This window comes from Mus caroli, unplaced genomic scaffold (genome assembly GCF_978045245.1).
Source record: "Mus caroli unplaced genomic scaffold, Mus_caroli_1 scaffold_11, whole genome shotgun sequence".
NCBI classification, from domain to species: Eukaryota; Metazoa; Chordata; class Mammalia; order Rodentia; family Muridae; genus Mus; species Mus caroli.
The window spans coordinates 55,062,259-55,084,271 of record NW_028227266.1 but is presented as its reverse complement, the minus strand read 5'-3'; the positions used below and the strand labels follow the sequence as shown (position 1 = coordinate 55,084,271).

At 52.0% G+C, this 22,013-nt stretch overlaps 1 protein-coding gene across 2 annotated transcripts in view; it reads left to right on the top strand.

Moving 5' to 3' along the window:
- The window catches only part of Lingo1 (leucine rich repeat and Ig domain containing 1), a 182,201-nt gene that overhangs the window by 57,396 nt on the left and 102,792 nt on the right, over nucleotides 1-22,013 (top strand). For both annotated transcript variants that reach the window (XM_029481938.2, XM_029481940.2), the window contains exon 3: nucleotides 15,289-15,333. The gene's annotated coding sequence lies outside the window, so the exon portion shown is untranslated. The remainder of the gene's footprint in view (nucleotides 1-15,288; nucleotides 15,334-22,013) is intronic.

The window sequence follows — 22,013 nt, the reverse complement described above, 5'->3', positions numbered from 1 at the left end:
CAAGTGAAGCTGAGTTTCTTGGAAATGTATGACTTTCCCAAGTGGGTCTGAGGTCAGGGCTATGGTAGGCAGACTATGCCCTCCTGACGAGGCTCAGAATGTCCTGGAAAGGGCACAGAGAGGATGTCCTGACTTCTGAGGAAACAGCCAAAGGCAGGGTATGGGGGACCTGGGGCAGAAAGCACACTCCAGACTCAGCACAGCCTCTCTCCAAGGTCTCTGAACACAAGCCCCTGCTGAGACTGCCACCTGCTGTCTACCCACAGAGTCAGCTGTGCTGCTCTGGGTAGAGTATCCTGTCTCCCTGTCCCAGGGAGGCGGGCATGCCTAATGAATTAATTAATGTTGGTGAAGTACTTGGAGATCCCAGGCTGAAAGGTGCTCAGTACATGCAAATCAGAATGATTGTTATTACCCATAATTATGGAGTTTCTGCTGGAGAAATTATTCAGAAGAGGACGGTGTCTGGGCCAGCAGAGGGCCTGCCAAGATCTGTTCTGCAGTGGTGGAGGAACCAAGCAACCAACCAATCAAATCACTTTTTCCTTCCTTCCTTCCTTCCTTCCTTCCTTCCTTCCTTCCTTCCTTCCTTCCTTCCTTCCTTCCTTCCTTCCTTCCTTCCTTCCTCCCTCCCTCCCTCCCTCCCTCCCTCCCTCCCTCTCTCCCTCCCTCCCTCCCTTCCTTCTCTCCTCCCTTGACCCCTCGCTCCCCACACCCCTCCCTCCATCTCTGCCTTATTCTCTCTCCTTGTTCCCTCTTTCCCCTTCCTTCTTTCCCTCCCTAGTCTCCTCCCACCCCTCCCTCTCCCACTGCCTCTCCCAGCTCTGGGCCTGTTGCCCACTTTCCCCACCACACATGCCTTCTTTGTCTCTCATAGAGACAGGCACCTGGCACCATTAGAAGGAAAGATTGGACAGTAGCCCTTTGGATGATGGAGGGAGAAGGATGCGGGAGTGGGAATTCACTTTCCCCTCCGTTAAGTGGATCCTTGAGGGGTGTCCTGTGCCTTTTTGGGTGTGAGACACAAGTGTGGCAAAGCCCGTCTCTGGGTTGGCAAGCTTAATGTTGCAAGGCTGGGCCATATGATGTTTACATAAACATTGTGCGTGTGTGTTTGTGTATGCACACATGGTGTGTGTGTGTTTCCAGCCCCCTCCCCACATCAGGCAGTGTTCTCAGTACAGCTTGGGGTCTTTGGCTGGATTGTTGACTCTTTATGATTGAGGCAGAAGCTTTCCCAGCAGTCTAAGTGATAAACCCCATGCTAACAGTCCCTTGTGGTACCCACAAACAACAATCCAGTCAGATCCTCACTCTCGGTGGTCGTCTTCCCTCGCCCCCAGTTCCTCTGCTGCTATCCTTGGTGCCCATCCTCCAGAGAGGGAACGCGTTCAGCACCACGGACAGCGCCCAGCTCACCTGCTCCCTCAAACAACTTCCAGCCAACAGCCTCAGAGGTCAGTTCGACCCTGGCTCTGCTTGCTCAGATGTGGACACACCAGAGCCAGGAGAGTGCCAGAGACATCTGAGCACACACAGAAACTCAGCTTTAGGTCTGAACTCCATATACTCTGGCTTCTGAATCCCTACTGTAATGGGGGAGCTTTAAAGGGACTTTTAAATGTCAGCAGACACAGAGAGCACAATACCTACTGTGCTTCCATCTCTGTGGCAAGCTTGGGGTAGAGAAATCACATTTCTGTTCTCTCCTGCACATGAGACCCACAAAATAATGTCTCACCCGCCACTTCTGGTGGGGTGCTGGGCACAGACCACCAACTGGGGGCTTGATTCTGCCGTACCTGTGAGGCCAAACAGGATCTTGCAGGGTGGAGCAGTTCGGGACAGCTCTCAGGAGGAGGTAAGTGACACCTAGGACTGCAGAAAAGAAGGAGGAAGCTGCATGGGTGGTAGTGAGAGGCCCTTGGTGGGCAGAAGGCAGACAGCAACTATGAGTTGGAAGGTAGGTAGTGTCCTTGTAATGGGGCCATACAGACCACCAGGACATGGGCACCATGGGCTGTTTCATTCAACTTCAAGGGTAGTCTGGCCTGATGCCACCCCCTCCTTAGCTGGGGCTAGCTGATTTCATCTGGAACTGACAATAGGCCATGGTCATCTGACAGGGCCTTTGTGCCTTATCACCCTGCCTGTAATTGTTCCGTCCAGCACACGCTCCTTTTTCTCCTTCAGCATTTGTCAGAAAGATGGAGCAGAGCCCCAGTGCCCTGTGGGAAGACTGGGCCAGAGAAGGCCTCTTGCTGCCCATCTATTTGTGTTGCTTTTGCCAGCCTTCTGAGTCGCTTTGCTGGACACCATGGGGCTGTGTTTGCCTTTGGATAATGAAATAATGTCCTCAGTGAGGAAGGGCTGGGGCCCCTGCTATTAGCTCAGCCACCTCCTTTAGGACAAAAGTCTTCATACTGGGCTTCTGGAGATGGCAGAGAGGTGGGAAGTCAGCAGGGTGGGCAGCCTGCTGTGGGAGTAACAGGAGAAAGATGGAAGTTGAGACAGCCAGGGCCAGTGATTTCCCAGGGACACATAGATCTGTGCTCTATCTTCTGATCTCTTACCTGCAGGCTTTGTGACCTTGGCCAGGGAATAGCTGACCTCTCTGAATGACATGACAGAGCTGGCCTAGGACGCTGTGTGGCAGGTTGGATGGAATGGCTGTATTCAAATAATAATACGTTGGAAGTGACCCTTCCCAGGTTTGGGGCTTGATCTTCCTGCCGCCCATGGGGAGAGTCTGAAGATCACGCTAAGTCATCAGAGCACAAGAAGCTGATGGAGAGGCCTGAGGTGCCGGCGACTCGAAATCCTCCCTATCCAACTTCAAGGCTTTTTGTTGCCCTTATAAGGTGTCCCCACCATCATGGGCCTTGTCTCCTTTCCCTGTGTGTGACTTTACAGCACTCCATGTCCTCTCACATTCGATGCTACCCTGCAGGGGTCCTAACTGGTGATGGTGAAGGAGGCCACTGATCTTGAGCTTCATATCCGTGCAAAGTGCCATTCAAGTGCTAACTCCATAATGCCAACTAGACAAGGGCAGGCTCTCCAGGGTCACTCAGAGGCATAGTATATCATGCAGAGAGTGTATCCAGTTTAGGACAGGTCAATCTAGCATCCCTGATGACATGCCCACTCTAGTCCCTGCCCTAAACATAGAGCGAGGAGGGACATGGTCAGGCCTTAGGACTCCACCCCAGCATGTACCTTCTGGGATTTCCCTGACCTGTCTGGCCTCCTTCCACTTGGCTCTAGAATGGTCCCATATCTGATTCTGTGCTTTCTATAGAGTGAGATTCTTAAGGGAAGAGAAGGGGAATCCTGCAAGCCAAAGTATTTCTATCATTTACCAAACCTTGGCATGTAGTAGATGCTCAACTAGGACTGGCTTAATGGAGGGATGAGCGGCATTGTGGGGATTAAATAATATTAAGCACTTGGCCCTCAACCAAGTGTTTATTGAGTGACAAAACATCTTTGGGCAGAATAAAAGGGGGTGATGGGTGTCAAGTGTCTAGCTCAGCACATGGGAATTAGCTGTAGCAGTAATTTCTGGCATTCGTTCTTCTGGGAAGGCTTGCGGGGGGGGGGGGGATCAGAAGAGGGCCAGGGAGGGGAGAGAGAAAGGAAGCTCAGAGTTCCAAGGAAGAGGCAACAGTGGGAGGAGGCTGGGTATCATCCGGGGGCCTCGACACCCGCTCTGTGTAGAGCTGGGGACGCAAGCTCATGTGTGCGTGCACACGTGTGGGCGGGTGTGTGTGTGTGTAAAACAAATAACTGGAAAATGAATTTAATTATAAGGCACTTTTAATAGCTATTTATATTTAATCCTGCTAATTCTGTGTCTTGTGTAGCCAAACTGTAATTCTATTCTTCTTACTCATTTGCTAGTGTGAGTGGGAGAGATAGGGAGAGGGAGGCAGCCCCAGAGGAAGGCAGCCCCACCCTGGGATCAGACTGAGTCGGCAAGGTTATTCCAGAAGGCATCTGGGGCACTGGGCTCTCTCTCTCTCTCTCTCTCTCTCTCTCTCTCTCTCTCTCTCTCTCTCTCTCTCTCTCTCTCTCTCTCTCTCTCTCTCCTTTCTCTCCTCTTCCCTCTTCACTCCCCTCTCTCTCCAGGGCAATTCTGGTTGTGTTTCCCAGCAGTGGAGAAGATGGGGAGGGCAGCAAAGGAAAACATCCAGCATCAAAGTCGAGCATATTGGTTCAGATCCAATGTAGGCATGTGCCTGGACCAATGGGGCTCATTCTCTCTGTAGAGTGGACATGTTTCCATCCTCACCTGGGCTGTTGGGAAGACTGCATGGAAATAGTGGTCCTGCTCCGAGAGGAGACTCTGTAGACATACTTATTCCGGAATCATGTTACTCTTATCCATTCTGAAGCTGGCTATCGTGTGGGCTTCCACAGCCCGAGGCTCCCAACCAGCCAACGTTAATTAGTCAAGAGAAGATGACTGTCTACCAAGATGGCCAATCTAATAAATGACCAGGAGTCTGCTCCATTTTTCAGTAGTCTGGGCTATTAGATGGTCAATGGCAGGTCCTCAGAGCAGTTCAGAAGCAGCCTTCTCAGGCGACAGTAGAGGTTCACTCAGCACTGCAGGACTAGGGAAAGAAGCACGCTCCTGAGAGGGGACCACAGGCCTGGCCCACATAGGTCCTTCCTAAATGTATCTTGGGGGGAAATAAGATCAGGTGTCAGAGTCCTCTGTTTCAGGCCCTACTGAGCTGCTGAGACCCTGGGCCAGCTGTCAACCCAGCCTGAGTCTCTCCATATTCTTAAATGGGGCGTGAGGCTAGGTGTGGGAGATTGCTCAGAGAATCAGGACCAGGTTCCAGTGAGGTGTCACATAGGACAGGGCTGTTGCTTCTGGGTGCTCTCGGGAGCCACAATGCAACAAAGGCTTCAGAGCAGCCTGGTTGGGGCCAGTAGCTGAGACTGGACTTAGACTCCTTCCCAGGAGTGGGCTGGGTGGAAGCCAAGAAGTTTCCTGGAGTAGCACGGAGTAGCTCTTTAGCTTCTCCTTGTGCTTCCTGGCTCCTGCTCCCTGTACAGATCTTCCCCTTGGTGGCGAACACTTCCTGTTTCCAGGTTTTCCTGAGGGTTTCAGGACTTCAGTAGCTTGGTCATACCCACAGGCAGATGGACTCACGCTGGCTCCTCTGCCACAGTGATACTGTAAAGTGGATTTCTCTATCATGTAACAGAGGGGGAAACTGAGTCTCAGAGAGGCTCGGGACATGAATTTGGGTTATCACCTGACTCTAAAGACAGTTTCTTTGCTCCTTGGAAAATTCTGGCAGCCTATGGAAGAAGTGTGGGAGGTGTGGCTTGCTCGGAGGGTGATGTGTGAAGAACATGACCTCCTTAGGAAGAGCTCCCAGAGCCTGGACTCAGGAGGATTTTACACCCTGGGGAACAGAAAAACCCACCCAAGGTCTTGCAGTCTCCCCATAGGTGTGGCTAGTGGCCCATCTCACTTCTCTGGGCAGCACCAGACCCACTGTCTAGAGTCACACCAGAGGAAGGAGCACCTGAGCTAAAATCTGCCTCTGCCTCTCACTGGCTGTAGCCTTTGGCTAGACACTTGCCCCTGGAGTCTGACAGTGACTGCAGTGTCACTTTCTCCCTCTGCTGATGAATGGTGGTGGCAATAACTGAGGGCACATTTCTCTCTGGGATAGCCACACTTTGTTGAGAGACTTTAATGCCTCTGAACCCTGAGTGGAACTATGTTTCCTTTTAATGGTGACATTTTAGGCATGGTGACAGTGAGTGGAGTCCCTGGGAGGGTTGACAGGGGAAGTTCTGGCTTGACATTTGGTAGATCTTCAGGTTTTGGCCTTCTCTGTTCTCTCCTTCAGACACCACCCTCCCCCCCCCGCCCCCAGTCTGCTCATGGCAGGTCATTGTCACCTTAATTTGATTGAGGGATCTGTTCTGAGGACTGGGAGCTGGCCAGCATTCCACGCAAGCAAGGCCAGACACCTAGCCCTACTTCTGAAGCAGGACAGCTCACTGGGCAAGGCAGAAGAGGGATAGGCTTAGGTGGGGAAACCTGGAAGTGAGTCTCAGGCCATGCTAAGCCCTGGTGCCTGCTGATGCTTGGCTGTTAAGGTATGAATAGAACAGGACACATGGGTTGTACTGGCCTGGTGAGGGAGCAAGGGGACATGGAGGTCTGGTGTTGGTGCTGAGGAAGATCAGACCTGAGCCAGAAGATAGGACAGTCAGGGTTTCTTCTTGGAGTGTCAGGAAGTTTGGGCAAGGGAATGTTTAGAGCAGCGATTCTCAACCTCCCTGATGCTGCCACCCTTTAATACAGCTCCTCATGTTGTGGTGACCCCGACTATAAACGTATGTCATTGCCACTTCATCACTGTGATTTTGTTATTATTATGAATCATCATATAACTATCCATGCTTTCCAATGGCTTTATGTGACCCCTGTGAAAGGGTCATTTGACCCCCAAAGGGGGTGCAACCCACAGGTTGAGAACCACTTGTTTAGAGTGTTCTGAGGGCAGGATCATGAGGATCGGCTTCTGCTTCCCAGTGTGTCTTTGGGTAAATCTGCACCCCCTCTGGCTTCAGTTTTACCACCTATGTGATGGGGGCTTTGGTCTGTACCAGCCAATCACTGGGCCCCTTCAGCACCTGCCATGCCTGAGTCTATGAAGACCTGGAGAAGGGGGTAAGCCTGGGATGCACCCTGGGGCCTGAGGCATTAGGGGGTGGGAGGCAGATGTATGCGCTGTTGTCTGCTGCAGCCAGCACATTCATTAAGCATCTCTAAGATGGATACACCCACCAGCTCACCTGGCACACGAGCCTCGGGATTTATTTCTTCCTGAATGGTACCATCCATCACGTTAGCTCTGTTGCCAGCAGGTACAGCCAGCTCCCACCTGAGCTCGTGCGGGGCAGGGGCCTGTTATTTTCCAGGGAGGGTTCCCCCTCCCCCACAGGAATGCTTCTGTACCTGACCACTCTTTACCTCAGTGGTGTGGGGGTAGGTCTGCCTCTCAGGTGCACCCCCACTCAGGTCACAGATAAAGAGGAGGATGAGGACAATCAGGGATGGCTTCTTGGAAGCGGCGGCAATACTGGCTTTCAACCTAAAATAAATAGCTGAGCAGGAACCAGATAGGAAGAAAGGAAGAGTGGCTTATAGCATGGGCTAGGGGAACGGTGGCCTCCAGACAGTAAACTGGGAGACACTCTTGGTTCACATGTACTTATAGAAGGTTCTAGGCAATGTTTATTGACTGACTGACAGACTTATCATCTCCCCTGTTCTTATACTCTCTTGTTCCTTTAGGTGCAGGTGCTCTATACCCTTTGCAGTTGGCCCCAGGGCCATCAGTGACCATATACTAACCTCCATTTATAAACAGTTCCCATCCCACCCCTACCACTGCCCAAGCCCTGCTAGGTGCGCATTGAGTATGACAACTAAGTGACACTGGAAAGCCACTTGATAATTTTTGAGCTTCAGGACCCTTCAAGTTGGCTCAGATTCCTGTCTATTAGATGATTGGTGTTTAGGCTGGCTCATAGCAGGGTCCTGGTATGTGTGGCTCTCCTCCCCCACCCTTGGGGGGGGGTCTCCCACTGATGACCAGCTCCATGGGGTGCATGTCAGCGGGACTGAATATTGGTGGGATGTCTAAAGGCAGGAAGGCTTGGCCCAACTATGATGCATTGGTTGTAGGATCCAGAGCAGCTGTCCAGCTGTGCAGCAGCTGTGTAGCTATGCATCCTGGCTGCAACATTTAGCAGCTCTGTGTGCTTGACCTTGCTCAAGGCGTGAAGCCTCTGTCTTGATTCCCCCTTCTGAAAAGGGTCTACACAGCACTGACTTCGCAGTTGTGTTTGTTAATGAGATCATACTAGTGAAGCACTTGATCAATGCTAACTATGAAGTAACTCAGAAAGTGAGCCAGGACTAGCAATCTCAGCGAGCCAGGGGAGTGGCCTGAGGCTGGGGAGTGGCTGGGAAAGAAGGCTCGGGGGGTTCAGACTGACACTTGCTTGATTCCAAAGCTCTGCTTGGGGAGGTCCCAGTGTCTAGAGGCACCTGGTATCCAGCAAGTGTCATAGCCTCCCTGGGGAGGCGCTGGACCAGGCTTTGCACAGATGACTTTCTTCAGAAGTTTGCGGAGGGCAAGATCTTCTCTCACCTGTGGGTCCAATGGAACCCAGAGCACTGGGACCACAAAGCAGGAGCTCAGAAACACTTTCCTGTTGGCTGTATAGTTTGGTAGGTGAGTGGGACTACTTGGTTGCTCCCAGGATTCTTAGCATTCACTGGACAAATCTATTAAAACCCTTACTATGTGCCCAGCTGGAGGGACTCCAGACCTGGCTCCCAGCAGCAGCCCTCCAGACCCCTGGTGTTCACCCAGCTGTCTCACCTAATGCTCCTCCCCCCCCCCCCCCCCCCGGGGGAGCTGGCGCTTAGCTTCTCACTTCTGTGGCAACAGACCTCAGCCTCTCCCCTTCCTTCAGCTGTCCTCCCAATAGCTTGTTAAAGTGAGACTAAATCCTCAGCCACCTAAAGACTCCCTGTCTTTACCTCTGCTTTTCTATCGAACTATAATTTGCCTGTGGAAAGGTTCTCGGAGGAGAGAGAGCAGCAAAGCTGTTCCCCAATTCTGTTGCAAGCAGGCTCTCCAGGAACCTCGGTCTGAACTCTTTGGACCTTACTCATCCTTGAGAGGCACACAGGGCACAGACTACGGGCCACAGGCTAGGAAGGCTGAGCCCTGATTCCCCTTGCTCCTAAGTCAGGCCCTCTTCCTGTCCTGCACCTCCTGGGGTGGGAGTTACACACCTGCTTATACACAGGATATGGCAGTGTCTTCTGTCCCTCTCTCCAAGGGACTCTAGGTGCTTGCTTCTGGTACAGGTGGGCAGATGTGCCAAAGGTGAGCTGGAGATGGTCGATGGAGGGCAGAAGGAAAGAGGGGAGGAGCTTATGAGGGAGGGGAGGAGCTTATGAGGGAGGGGAGGAGCTTATGAGGGAGGGGAGGAGCTTATGAGGGAGGGGAGGAGCTTAGGGAGAAGCAAACCATGACTCTTCAGGAGCCTTCTAGTTAGGGGATGTGCTGGTGCAGGGAGCTCTATGGTGTTCCCTCTGGCCAGCTTAAAGGCTCACTCGTGTCTCTTACCTTCCCGTGGGCTCTGTCTCTTTCCTATAGGCAAGGGAAGCTCTGGCCCTACTCATGTACCTCTGAAGGGCTTCCTGTAGTCCATTCCCATGCCCTAGGCTCCTTTGTGAACCCATGGGGTTCAGAGAATGAGCTGGCAGCAAGGAACTCCTTATGGGGGGAGTGCCAGGGCTGGCCACACTTAACACCAAGACAGTTCCTTGTTCTCTGGTGACCAGCTTAACTCCAATCTCTGCCAAAGTCTAAACCTTCAAGTCCTCATCTCTTTCAACAGCATGTCATCCTTTGGAATTAGTTTTCCTTGACTATGCTGTGACCTCGTCATAGCTGGTGGGCTAAATACAAGTTTGGAATTTGCAGGGTTTCTGGCTGGGAGCCATGTGGTCTCTGTCCTGCTTGGCTACCGTGGTTAGCAGCTTTATGCTCACACAGGCCTAGGTTCTGTTCTATGCCCACCATGAGCTAACATGGCTCTTCGGGACGTTCTTCTGACTCGGATCTCAGTTTATTCCTCTGTAAAGGGAGATGTAGCTGCCTATCTCAGAGAGGCTCCGGGAGGGCGGGGAGCCCCTCCCCCCACAGCACTCTGTAAGGCTTACTGTCTGCCTCTTTGCACATAGGCTGTAGGAGGCTGTTGTGGGCAGGGCTGGGTCTTCTCCCAGTTCAGAGGCTTCTAAAAGTATGTCTAGCCCCCTCATGCTTGCAGCACCTTTGGCCTCTCCGGGCTGGCATGGGGGCTTCAGCAAGGTTGGCTAGCTGGGAGCAAAGCTTCTTGGACCAGTCAGTCACCCCTGTACCATAGCCCTTTCTGCCTGATTTAGGGCCCAAACCTCTCCCTGCCTCTGCCTCACCAGCCAGCTTCCTTCCTCTGAACCCAGGGCTCCTTTGAGTACCTATGGTCTCTGATTCTGCTGAGGTCTTGGTAAATTTTTCAGGTCTGCATGGAGGCCCAAGTGTCTGCTTCTGGAAGCAGAGCAGCCTGAGCTTCCTGTACCTTCGGGCTTCCCTGATGCCTGTCCCCAGGAGGCTGCACCGGGAAGCTGGGGTGGGAAGGTACTTGCCTTCAGAACTGCAAGGTCAGGCTGGTTTCTTCCTGCCAGCAGGAGGCCCTAGGGAGAGAACAGGCCACAGACCTTCCTGGGTGGCCAGACCTGCTGCTGCTTGTGGGGCTGCAGGAGACATCTTGGAAGGAGATTTGGTTTTTTTTTTCCCCCCTAGGCCACATCTCTTTGTTTTCCCTGTATTTTTGATCTGAGGGGGCCAGAGATCGAGCTGGTCCAAGGGCAGAGAATTGGAAACCTCAGATATCCTTGGAGCTAAGGGCTACCAAGCAAGCATGGAGCTGTGTCTTGAAAGGTGCACAGGGTTTAATGAGGTCTAACAGACAGAGAGCATATGGGCCTTGGGTGCTCAGTAGATTGTGGATCTGGTCTCTTTCTGCTGGTCGAGAACACCAGATGAGGGACCCCATTTAGTAGCATGCTCCCCATAACATCCTTGCTCCTTCCTGGCCTGGTAGTCTCATTGTCCTTTGGCTCTCACTAGAAGGACACTTCCTATGGGAGGCCTTCCTTGATCATTGCCATACCCTGGGGGCTCCCTGGCCTTTCCTGTAAAGCTCTTTCCAATATGTTCTCTACCTGTATGGCCACTGACAGATGATTGCCTCTGTCACCAGGCTTTATAAGGTTCTTTAGGTCAGGAGACAGGGCTTGGTGGTCTCAGCCTCCAGCCTAGTGCGTGGCACAGAGTAGATGCTCACTAAACAGCTCTGTGAAACTGAGTAGGACACCAAGCAAAAAGAGGTAGGACTGAGGGCTGCCCAGTGAGGTGTGCGCGGTGCCCGGGTGCAGTGAGCCAGGCTCCTTTGTGTCATTAGGCAGCTCTTTAAAGAGCTGTTTGCAAGAACAAAAGCCACATAGCTGCCAGAACCCCAGTGGGCGGTTGGCCTGCTGAAGAGCAATGGACTGAGCCAACTTGTCACATACACACCCCAGGCAGGCTGGTGACCCTGGGGAGTGGAGCCAGCCATGAGCTGGGGGCTGTGGGAAGCAGGGCCATTGGTGGGCCCAGTCCTGACCTCACCAAAATTATGTTTCAAACCTGCAAGAGAAAGGGGATATTTTTAACCTTGTTCCATGAAGGCATCCCAGGGGAGCAGGGAGGGAAAGGAGGCAGAAGCCAGGTTGGGGGAGGGGCCTGGAGCAGGGCTGGGGGCTTTCAGAGAGCCCCTGAAAACAGTGTTTCCCCCTTTGTCCCCAGCCCTGTTAAATTTTTTAAAAGCTCCAAACAGCAAGAGGGACAGTGGAGTTCATTATATCGAGTTATCTCCTCCGTTTCAGGCGAAGATCAATCTTATGAGTCTTGCAGCTCCAAGGGGGAAGGGAAGAGAAAGAAAATGGGAGGCGAAGGAAAAAAACTCCCTGGACCAATTTCCGCTGGCTAACACGATTACCCGGCTGCCTGGCAGCAGCGCCAGCTGTTGGCAGGCATGCTGGCCCCCTGCCAGCCTCTCTCAGCTGCTGGCTGCCCCAGGGCTCCCTCCCGAGTGGGGCGGGTTGGCAGGTGTGAAAGCCCCACGTGCCCCTTGGTTGGGGCTGCTGAGCGTGGCATCCCAGAGGTGCTGCAAGCCCCACTGGTACCTGTCAGCCCCCCACTGCCACAGAACAGCCTGTGCTCGGGGTCCTGCCCTGATGAGGGTGCCCTCTGACTTCTTCCTGCTTCCCACAGGAGACTTTTCCTTCAGAGAGTTAAGTCGCTGATAGCTGGCTCCACTAATTTATTTATTCACTCAACAAACAAGTTTCTGAGGATTCACTTGGCAGCACACAGTCCACACAGAAGTTCAGAGGCGAACAAGGTATCTGTGGTCTGCCTTGAGAAAGAGACAGACAAGGGACAGGGACACACATACACAAGCAGGGCAAGGTCAGGTGCAATATAAATGCTGTGAAGGTGTGAAGTTGAGTGGTTAGTGTGCCCAGGCCTTATACTCACGGACTGAGGGGAGGGAGGAGTAGCCATCTGAGGGAGGAGCTTTGCACCAGGAGTAAGATGTCTGCAGCCTGAGGCTAGCCCACCTAAGGGAGGCCAGAGGCCACAGTGATTGGAAGGGGGTTCTGAGAGGGGGGGCAGGCCCTGAAGGCGTTATGATGGGTTGCTGATACAGGCAGCGGCAGCATGTCTTGAGTCTGCTGTGGGCTTTGAATTGTTGTCCATGAGAATTGCCCAATTCCAGCAGGGCGAGAGCAGAGTGGGACAGGGTGGGAGCTGAGTCCTCTGGGTCTGCATGTGTTTGAGGAACAATGTCAGTGGCTGGTGATGGCTTGGGTGTGGGTGTGGGATAAAGAGGAGTCAAGGTGGAGGGAGATGTACTTTAGGGTTAAAAATGAAGTTCTGTGTTGAATGGGGCTGCTAGGAGGGCAATGACAAATCGGCTTCTAGTTCTGTAGCTGTGCTCAGGAGACCGGGACTAGCACGAGGGAGCTGGAGGCAACTGTGTCGAAAGCCCAGACCCGAGAAAACCAACCAAGGAGTGAGGGGTCAGGAGAGGGAAGAGGGCCTGTGAACACTGACCTCTGATGTTTGGAGTGAGAGTGCCCAGAGGAGAGTAGTCCCGGGAGGCCAGAGATAAGTGTCTACATGTGGGAAAAGCCATCAGCTCATCGGATACCGTCCAAATCTTGGGGACCAGGGCATAGAGCATGACCATTGGTCTGACCAAACAGCTTTCTGAGCATCTGTTATGATCATCTTGTGGAGTGGAGGGGATCGGAGCCTGGCTCCTGAGAGCGCTTTGATATACTAGCCAGGACGGCACTGAAGACAGAAAGAGCTGAGAGCTGAGCATCTTTTCCCTCCCTCCATCCCTCCATCCCTCCCTCCCTCTCTTCCTCCAGCTAACACTTCCTGCCATGATACTGTGCTAGACTGGACCTCGGGCAACTAACTTAATCTCTCTGATTCTTAGGCTTTTGATTTTTTTTTCTTTCTGCAAAATGGAGATGTCACCTCAGATGCCACTAGATCTCAGTGACTAAGACTCTCCTGTGTAGCCCAGGCTGTTCTGGAACTCACTGTATAGACCAGGCTGGCCTTGAACTCACAGAGGTCTGCCTGCCTCTGCCTCCCAAGTGCTGGGATTAAAGGCGTGTACCTATCTGGAACTAATCTTGAATAAAAGCTGTCATGGGGAATTAGATAACACGTCAGCCAAAATACGTGTTTGGAGGGCATTTGGCAACAATTAGAAAACTCTGGAGTGGGTATATGCTTTGACCTACCCTTTGGGAATGTGCCTAATGAAATGCATTATACAAGGAAGCAGAATTCCCACCACCCAGTAGGTAATGTTTGAAACAGAGTTGGAACCCTCCAGGCAAACTTCTTTGGGGTTCCTAGTCATCTGGAGAGGGTGTGCCCCCTTGTGGAGGAGCACAGTATAGCTCGTATGGCACTTCCAGGCTCCAGACTCTGGGTGCTCTCTAACTAGGAGCCCTTGGGCAGCTCACTGATCACCATTCAACACCCCGGTATCCTCAAGAGCAGTGGTTCTCAATCTTCTTAATGCCACAACCCTTTAATACAGTTCCTTATGTTGCAGTGACTCTCAACCATAAAATTACTTTCATTGCTACTTCATAACTGTAATTTTGCTACTGTTAAGAATCATAATGTAAATATCTGATATTCACATGTCTGGTATGCGACCTCTAAAGGGCTTGCAATGTACAGGTTGAGAACCCACTGCTCCAGAGAATGATGGGCTGAGTGTCCCCATGTCAATGAGGACCAGTGGGGTTAACACATGGCTCTCTTGGCCTGCCATCTGGTGTACACGTAGGCACTCGGTGAGCACAAGCAACAGTTGGTACGCTGTGAGGACATTTGTGGAAGAACACAGGATCCGGTGCACCCTGTGTAGGCCCTGCATATACACCTCTCTACAGGGTCACGTGGACCCCAGAGGGCACTCAGTACCTCTGAGAAGTGGCCTGGAACAGGAATTTGTCTACTGTACTTGAATAATAAAACAATACTATGCAGTGATAGAAATTTAGATTGTTGTTGTTGTTGCTGTTATTGTTGTTGTTTTTTGAAGCAGGATTTCTTTCTCTGTGTAGCCCTGGATGTCTTGGAACTCACTCTGTAGACCAGGCTGGCCTCGAACTCAGATCTGCCTATCTCTGCCTCCTGAGTGCTGGGATTAAAGGTGTGCATCACCTATGTTTGGAAATTTAAATTTTTACCTCCTCTTGGAAGTCTTCTAGGACTACACAAGCCCAGAGCTCTCTACTGTCATATCTATGTTTGGAAAGCAACCCCATCACAACCCCATGGCTGCTATGAGCGTGCATGTGTGCACCCTCAGGCTATGCACTTCTTGAGATCAGACTGTATATTTTGCAGGTTTGATAAAGGTTCAAATCCAAAAGTTTTCAAAATAGGACCCCGAATGGCAGTACCATTTCCCAGGGGGTCCTGCTTGAAATGCAGAGTCTCAAGCCCACCCAGGACCCATTGCTCAGAAACTGAGGGTGGCAGTAAGCTGTGTTTGCTCAAGCCCCCTGGTGATGGATGTACCTGCTGGGAACTGCTGATACTGGTGGATAAAGGGCCAGCCCAGAGTCACAGGGTGAGCCAGTGACATAGCTGAATTGGGCTGGGTCAGGGTGCCAGGCATATGTGGGTCTTGATTCTCCATTCTTCTCAGTTCTCCTGGGCCCTGCTGGACCATGGCCCACATCTGGCCTTGAAAGTGACTGTGAGGCCCAGTCCTTTGTGTCCAGCCACCAGACAACTGTTCTTGCTCCTGTGTATAGTCAGGGTGGGGTATTAGGGTACAGTGGGATGCAGTGGTCTGCTTCACATGTCTCTGGGCACAAGTGGAGCCTGGGCTGGCCAAAGCAAGCCCTAGATCTCAGTCACCAGCTGCTCTGACCTGACTCTGGTTTTACTCTGTGAAACAGGCTGGGCATCTTTGGGCAGCTTCTCCTGCCCCTGGGGCAGAGGAAGTCTAGACTAAGCAGAGGCTTGGCTGAGGCTGACTACAGGGCACGTCTGGATGTCTGCTCACCTCCTCCCTGCTGTTTCTCTGCAGGAGTCCTGCTGGCGAGCTGTGAGCCTGGAGTGAGGCCTCAGAGAGGTGAGCAGTGTGGACCCTTTCCTTCTTCCATCTCCTGGAGGCTGCCTTTGCTTCTGCAGCCGTGTGGGTCTGCTAAGGGTTTCCTGAGATATTGGACAAGGTTTAGGGATCAGCATGGGGGCAAGAAGGTGTCTCATAGCCTACAAAGGCCAAGGTTATGGGCATTCAGGGCCCTTCGGAGCAGTCAGGGCACCAGCCAGTGGCGAGGCTTACCTACCCATTTCAGGAGAGAGCAAAGCTGTGGGCCCCCAGGTGAGGTAAACCAGGTGAGGAAGTTGGGGCTGGGGTTTACTTGGTAAGTCAGACACTGGCTTTCTAGGGTGTCTTGTGCTGAGATCAGTAAACACCCTGAGGACCCCGTTCTTCCCACGAGCACTGCTGGCCTGGGGTGAGGCACAACTTCCAGATTCAGGGCAGACACTTTGCGGGGCCTCTATCCTGATGCCCAAGACACTCCTGCAGACTTGGGGATTTTAATTTCCTATCATCGCCTGAATGTGGCTGCTGAGTCAGCTTCACCTCCACAAACTAAACCAGCAAGAGAGACTGTGGAGTATGGCACTGGTGCAGTGAGCCTCCCCGGAGCCTGGCAGGGGGGTGAGTGAGGTCATGAGCTGAGGGTCAGGTTCACTCCTCTCTGTGTGGTACCCTTTCCTCCATTTTCTGATAGGTCAAAGGGCGCTTCTGAAAATTAATCCTTCTGGACATTACTCTGTGTAGAGAAGCCGGTGCACACAGTTGGTGCTCACTAAACAGTAAAGCACACACACCAGTTGCTAAGTAACAGAGGTGTGAGAAGAGAGGGAGGACCTGAGGGTCAGGGGAAGCATAGCACCCCATAGCTGAGCCCTCTGCCAGGGCCTATTGCTCCAGAGCAGAGGGTTGCCCTATAGCGACATCCCAGGCTGCCTACCTGGAGGAGGGGCACTAATTGTTCTTGATTTGCATGCTCAATCACCTCTTTTTAAGTCTTTAAGAAACCTTTCCAGACTTTAATTAGCTCATTCGTCTTAGCAACAACAATCTTGGGAAGGAGCAGTTTGTTCCCTTCTTAGATCTGGGGGAGCCAAGGCTGACTGGGAAGGGATGGAACCCAGTAGTGAAGTAGACTGTGGTCTGGGTCCCCATTCCTAGACCCATGGTGTGTGTGGGAGTTGGGCTGTCACATCCTAAAGAAAGTGAGATGTGCGTGGGACCAGGAGGCCACAGTCAGCCAGCACTTCTGACCTTCATGGATGTGACCTGCTCGTCTCTCCTCTGCGTTTGGACCCTGCCAGACGTCCAGCTGCAGTGTGCCTCCTCAGATAGGCCATCTTACAGTCACTGCCTTTGGTGTCCCTTCCTAGGGTGGCAGCACAGCCTCAGCCCTGCTTAGCTGGGTGTGAGCTCAAGCTATCGGCACTCGTCCCAGGTGGGGCTGATGGTGGTCACTATGGGGAGGGATAGAAATGGGCAGGGTGGGGATCTGGGGAGCCTGCAGATGTGTGGGATTCAGAAGTGTGGATGTTGTGTGGGTCCAGGGAGCAGGGGAGAGATGGCCTCAAGTCTACAGGGCTGTCAGCATTGCTGGATAAGCTTCTGAGCAATTAGTGGGCTGGCCCTGGGAGACCTCTACGACAGAGAAGACTGCCTGTTGGACAGCCCCCAAGTGAGCATGTGCATGAGCATGGGCTGAGGGAGGCCTGGGAAGAGGTGCTGAGAAAATTCAGGAGTGCTCCCATTAGCATCAGCTAAGGCAGTGGAGAAGGGTGGGACATGTGGGGGCGTGGCTTCCTTTGCAGTCAAGGCTGGGCATGAGTTATACCAGCCTTGGACAGTGCTCTGCCTTGAGCAAAGCCATACAGATTCCACAGATGGACACCTGTCTGTGGGGACCAATGTTTGGTATAGGCAGCTGAGGCCAGGAGGCTTAGAGAAAGGGCGTTTGGCAGGTGGCGTTGCTGGCACTCCTGACTGTATCCTTGCTGCATGGCTCTTCTGGCCCGACTCTGTGTGGGACTGAGCTACTGGCCGAGGTAGAGTACATTCCTGCTCCAACAGGAACAGAGCAGCGGAGGAGTTGTCGGGCCAGTGCTAGCAACATTTTTAGCTTTGAAAGCTTATTCTGCGTCTGCTTCAAATGTGGCTTTCCGTTTTTATTTTCACCTCAGTTCCCCTGTCCCAGCAGGGAGACCCCATTGTCCTTTCCTGCCTGGCCTTCAGTCTCAGGCTTTTCCAAGGTCCAGGGGGGTGGAGGAGCATCCTGCACAGCCCAGAGGGGAGCACTTGGGCTCTGGGCCTGGCTTCATACTGTCCCTTGGAAGCTGTGTGACCTGGGGTGTATTTCCCAGCGTTTCTGTGCATCAGGGCCAGTTCAGGGAGAAGTGAGTGCTAGGGGGGGTCCTCACACTGGGTCCTGTGGTTTAGGAGGGGAGGGTGACCCTCACCTCTCTGCCTTCCTCTTGATGTCAGCTGTGGGGAAGCTTCCTGGAGCACTGCTGAGCAAGAGGGACACTGTGTGAGAGGACTACTTCTTTCAGAGACAGATGTCCTCAGCCAACAAGGCAGAGATGACACAAAAGGGGTAGAGTCTGGAGGCAAGGTGAACAGACTCCCCTTCCTTGGTACAGAGAGGCATCCCCGGAGATGTTGGGTGGGGGGCTGAGAGCCCTGACCCACGGAGGAGAGAGTTGGAGTCATTTGTTCTTCATACGGTAGGGACTTCCCGAATGCACAGTGGAGGTCATATGGGAAAGGGGTTGACCTCAGGGGCAAAGAGCATTGAAGCCATGTAGGGCCTGTGCTTTAGGGCTCTGGGAACAAACGCACTTCTCACATCTGACTTTAGCTGTCCAAGATATGTTCCTGCATGGGTTTGGATGGACCTGTGTGTGTGTGTGTGTGTGTGTACATGTATTTGTGTGTGTGCATGTATTTGTGTGTGTATATGTGTGTATGTGTGTGTATTTGTGTGTATGCATGTGTGTATTTGTGTGTATATCTATGTATGTATTTGCATGTATGCGTATGTGTATTTGTATGTGTATATGTATGTATGTGTATGCATGTGTGTGTATATCTATGTATGTGTATGCATGTGTGTATTTGTGTGTATGTGTGTGTGTATGTATGTGTGTGTATGTATGTATGTGTGTATGTGTATGTGTGTATGTATGTATGTATGTATGTGTGTATGTATATGTGTATGTGTGTGTATGTGTGTTCTTCGTCCCCTGCAGGAAACACTAAACAGCAGGCAGCTTTCTTCTATCTTCTACAGCATGAGCCCTGGAGAGTTCCCACAGCCTAGCCTGGTGCCTGGGTCCCATGTGCCCTTCCTGTACCCACACCCTCACCCTTTCCAGGCCCCTATCACCTGTCTCCCAGGAGGGAGAGCTGCCCCAGAGAGGCAGAAAGATGCTGTAGGATAATAAAGTTATTATAACACTGTATGGCAAGCATGGCAGGCATCAATCTCCCGTCTCCTTCATTCCAGAGTAGAGGAAACTGAGGCCAGAGGAGTGGGATGTCTGTCCCCAAGTCATACAGCTGACCTTGGTGGCAGAGGGGCCCACTGCAGTCCAGGTCTGGTTTCACCTCTGAACAGTCCCTTGGGTCTCTGACAGGTGAAGACCTCACCTCAGCCACCATTCCCTCTCTGCTGAGGCCAGGCTCCAGAGAGGCACCAGACACCCATAGCTCCCCCTGCCACAGGCCCTTTTAGACTCATGTTACAGATGTGGAAGCTGAGGCCAGGAAGGAATCCAGGATTTTTGATCCACAATATATGGTGACAGTTTGACCAGTCCTTCCACTGCTACAAATGGAGTATATGTGTCCCATTCCACCCCAGGCCTAGGGACTGCCTATACGACTGAAGAGAAAGGGGAGCCAGGATTGTATAAACAGGCAGAGGCAGGGTCAGTCCCTGAACTTGGGGGGAGAGATACAAGGGTGTTCTCCTTTCTTCCATCCAATCCACCAAAGCAACGTGAGCAGCTGCTGAGAGCCTGGTCTGTAGGATCTTAGACCTGGCTGTAGATCCCGGTTCCTGCGGAGGCAGTTGTGTGCCCTCAGACATACGATTTGAAGTCTCTGCCTCACTTCCTGTATCTAAAGAGGAAGGATGATAGTAAGGCTCACTTCACAAGGCTGTTAGAGGATTGTTAGTGTGTGTGTGTGTGTGTGTGTGTGTGTGTGTGTGTGTGTGTGTGTGTGTAGAGAGAGATACATGTACTCTATACATGTGGAGGACAGAGGTCTATAGCAGGTGTATTCCTTGCTTTCTTTCTCTGTCTCTGTCTGTCTGTCTCTGTCTGTCTGTCTCTGTCTGTCTCTGTCTGTCTCTGTCTCTCTCTCTCTCTCTCTCTCTGAGGCAGGCTTCTTACTGAAGCTAGAGCTATTTTGACTGGGCTGGCTGGTCATCGGGCTGCTGGGATCCACCTAGCCAGCGTCTTCCCCTGGAGTTATAAAACACTATGCCTGGCTTGTACATGGGTTCTGGGGACCCAAACTCAGGTCCCTCTACTTGGCAGCAAGCACTTTTCCCACCGAACCCTCTCCCCAGTCTGAGACTAGGTTATGTATTTGTGAAAACAGAAATGGAGCTGGGCCTTTTGGCACAGACCAGTAATCATAGCTGTTTAGGGGCTGAAGCAGGAGGGGCATGAGGGCAACTTATTATCTCAAAATAAAATAACATTAAAAGGGCTGTGGATATGGATACGTAGAAGAGAGCTTGTTTATCATCTGTGAGAGCCCTAAGTTAATTCCCAGAAAAAAAAAGGAAGAAAGGAAAAACCCTATTATCTATAGTTCTGGAGGCAAGGATATTAAAAATGAAGGGACTGGAGAATGGAAATACAGCTCAGGGTAGATTACTTGCCTAGCATCTGTATTTAATTTCCAGCATAAAACCAACAAAACACACACCGAAGATGGGTTCTTCTGCTGTCTCACCTGATGGAGCAACCCAGAAAGGTACACGTGCTCATGGCGGTGACACCCCTCACAGGCTCCAGCTCCACACTGTTGCTTTGGGGATCCTTGCCAATGTGGGAAGCTTAGGGATCCTTCCAAGTCACAGCATTCCCTTCTGCTCCCTGAATCCATGTTTTTCTTAAATGCACAGCACGTTTTTCTCCATCCCAAGAGCACCATCTTGTTCCTGTATCACCTTTAAGGTGCAAAGCCCAGAATGTCGCTTGAGTCAGATAGGGACAAGACACAGGGAACAGCCCATCCTGAAGCATCGTCTCTCATCCCTGAGCCTGGGAGATCAAGCAATGGTCCTTTGGTCCAGGAGCTTGGAAGCTGCCTCACTGTCTCTTCTGTAGGCACTGCCTGAATTGGAGCTCTCTGAGGGCTTTGTGCTTGTGACAGATCTCTGCTGGGTTCCCAGGCTGTCCACAGCATTCTTTGAATTTCACATGGATACTGCAGGGGTGGAGGGGGCAGGGGTCCTGGCTTGTACCTTCTGGAGTGGCAGGTTGAATTATACTTGGGTTCACAGGAGACTTCACTGGGATGGTCATTGGGTTCATACTGACGTGTGGAGAGATGTGTATGGTACAGGGCAGTGATTGCTGAAGCATCTCTCTGGAAATGTTACTCTCATGGTCCTGATGGTCTCCAGGAACAGGTGTCCTCCTCCCCAAGCAGCCTCACTTGGCCACACCCTTAGCGCTTTCTCCCCAAGTGCTTTCACGCTTTCCATCTGCCTGGTTGAAGAGTCTCAGGTTTACTCTCACCTCCCTCTGAATGCTCAGTTTCCCACCACCTTTACCATCCCACGCTCTGAGGCATGGTCCAGCAGATCCTGTGTGGAGCCCTGAGTGCTTCCGTGCCATTATTTTTCTGCCCAGGATCATAGTCCATTGACTTTTAGATCCACCTCCCACAAAGTCCCAGAACACAGGCACAGCGCAAGTCTTTACTGTAACCATCCCGGTTCCCTCTGAGATCACATCAGAGTGGCCCTTGCCATCCACACTCTATAACATCCAGCTCTCTTCTCCTCACCTTCCATCCTCTCTTCACCACAAAGGCTTTCCCTGGCCTTTTCCTCCTCTTCAGTGTGGCCTTTCTTCACCTTCGCCCATCTTAGCTCTGTCAGGGCAGCACTCCACTTTGCTGACATGGTCTGTCTTAGTCCGTTCAGTGACATGGTTCCAGAGACTGGCTAATTTGGGAAGAAAAGAAACTTATTTCTAACATTTCAAGAGTTTAGAAGCCTAAGGTCCAGGAACTGTGCCTGACAGAGGACCACTTCGCAGCCTGAACACATCCCGCACAGGCAGTGCTCCCGTGATGCTGGGTACGTTTATGTGCAGTCGGTGAGTTTGAAGTTGTCACGGTTGTTTTCAGGGCTATAGATCGTCCTAAGAAGGGAGCAGGGATCCTCCTGACTCCTTTGTGTAACTAGACACGGAGCCTGCTATAGCCTTCCCCCTATCCACCCAACTCTTGTTCAATATATCAGTTCTAGATTTTCTATTGCCTGACCAAGCAGGGTATCTGGAATGAGGGTGGAGGACTGACATTTTATGTATTTAGGAAGTGTGTGTGTGTGTGTGTGTGTGTGTGTTACATCCAACTCTCGGTGTCTTTCTCTATCGCTCTCTATTGTTTCAGACAGGCCCTGTCACTGATTTGGAGTTTGCCATTTTGTCCAGTCTGGCTGACCAGGAGTTCCCTGGCAT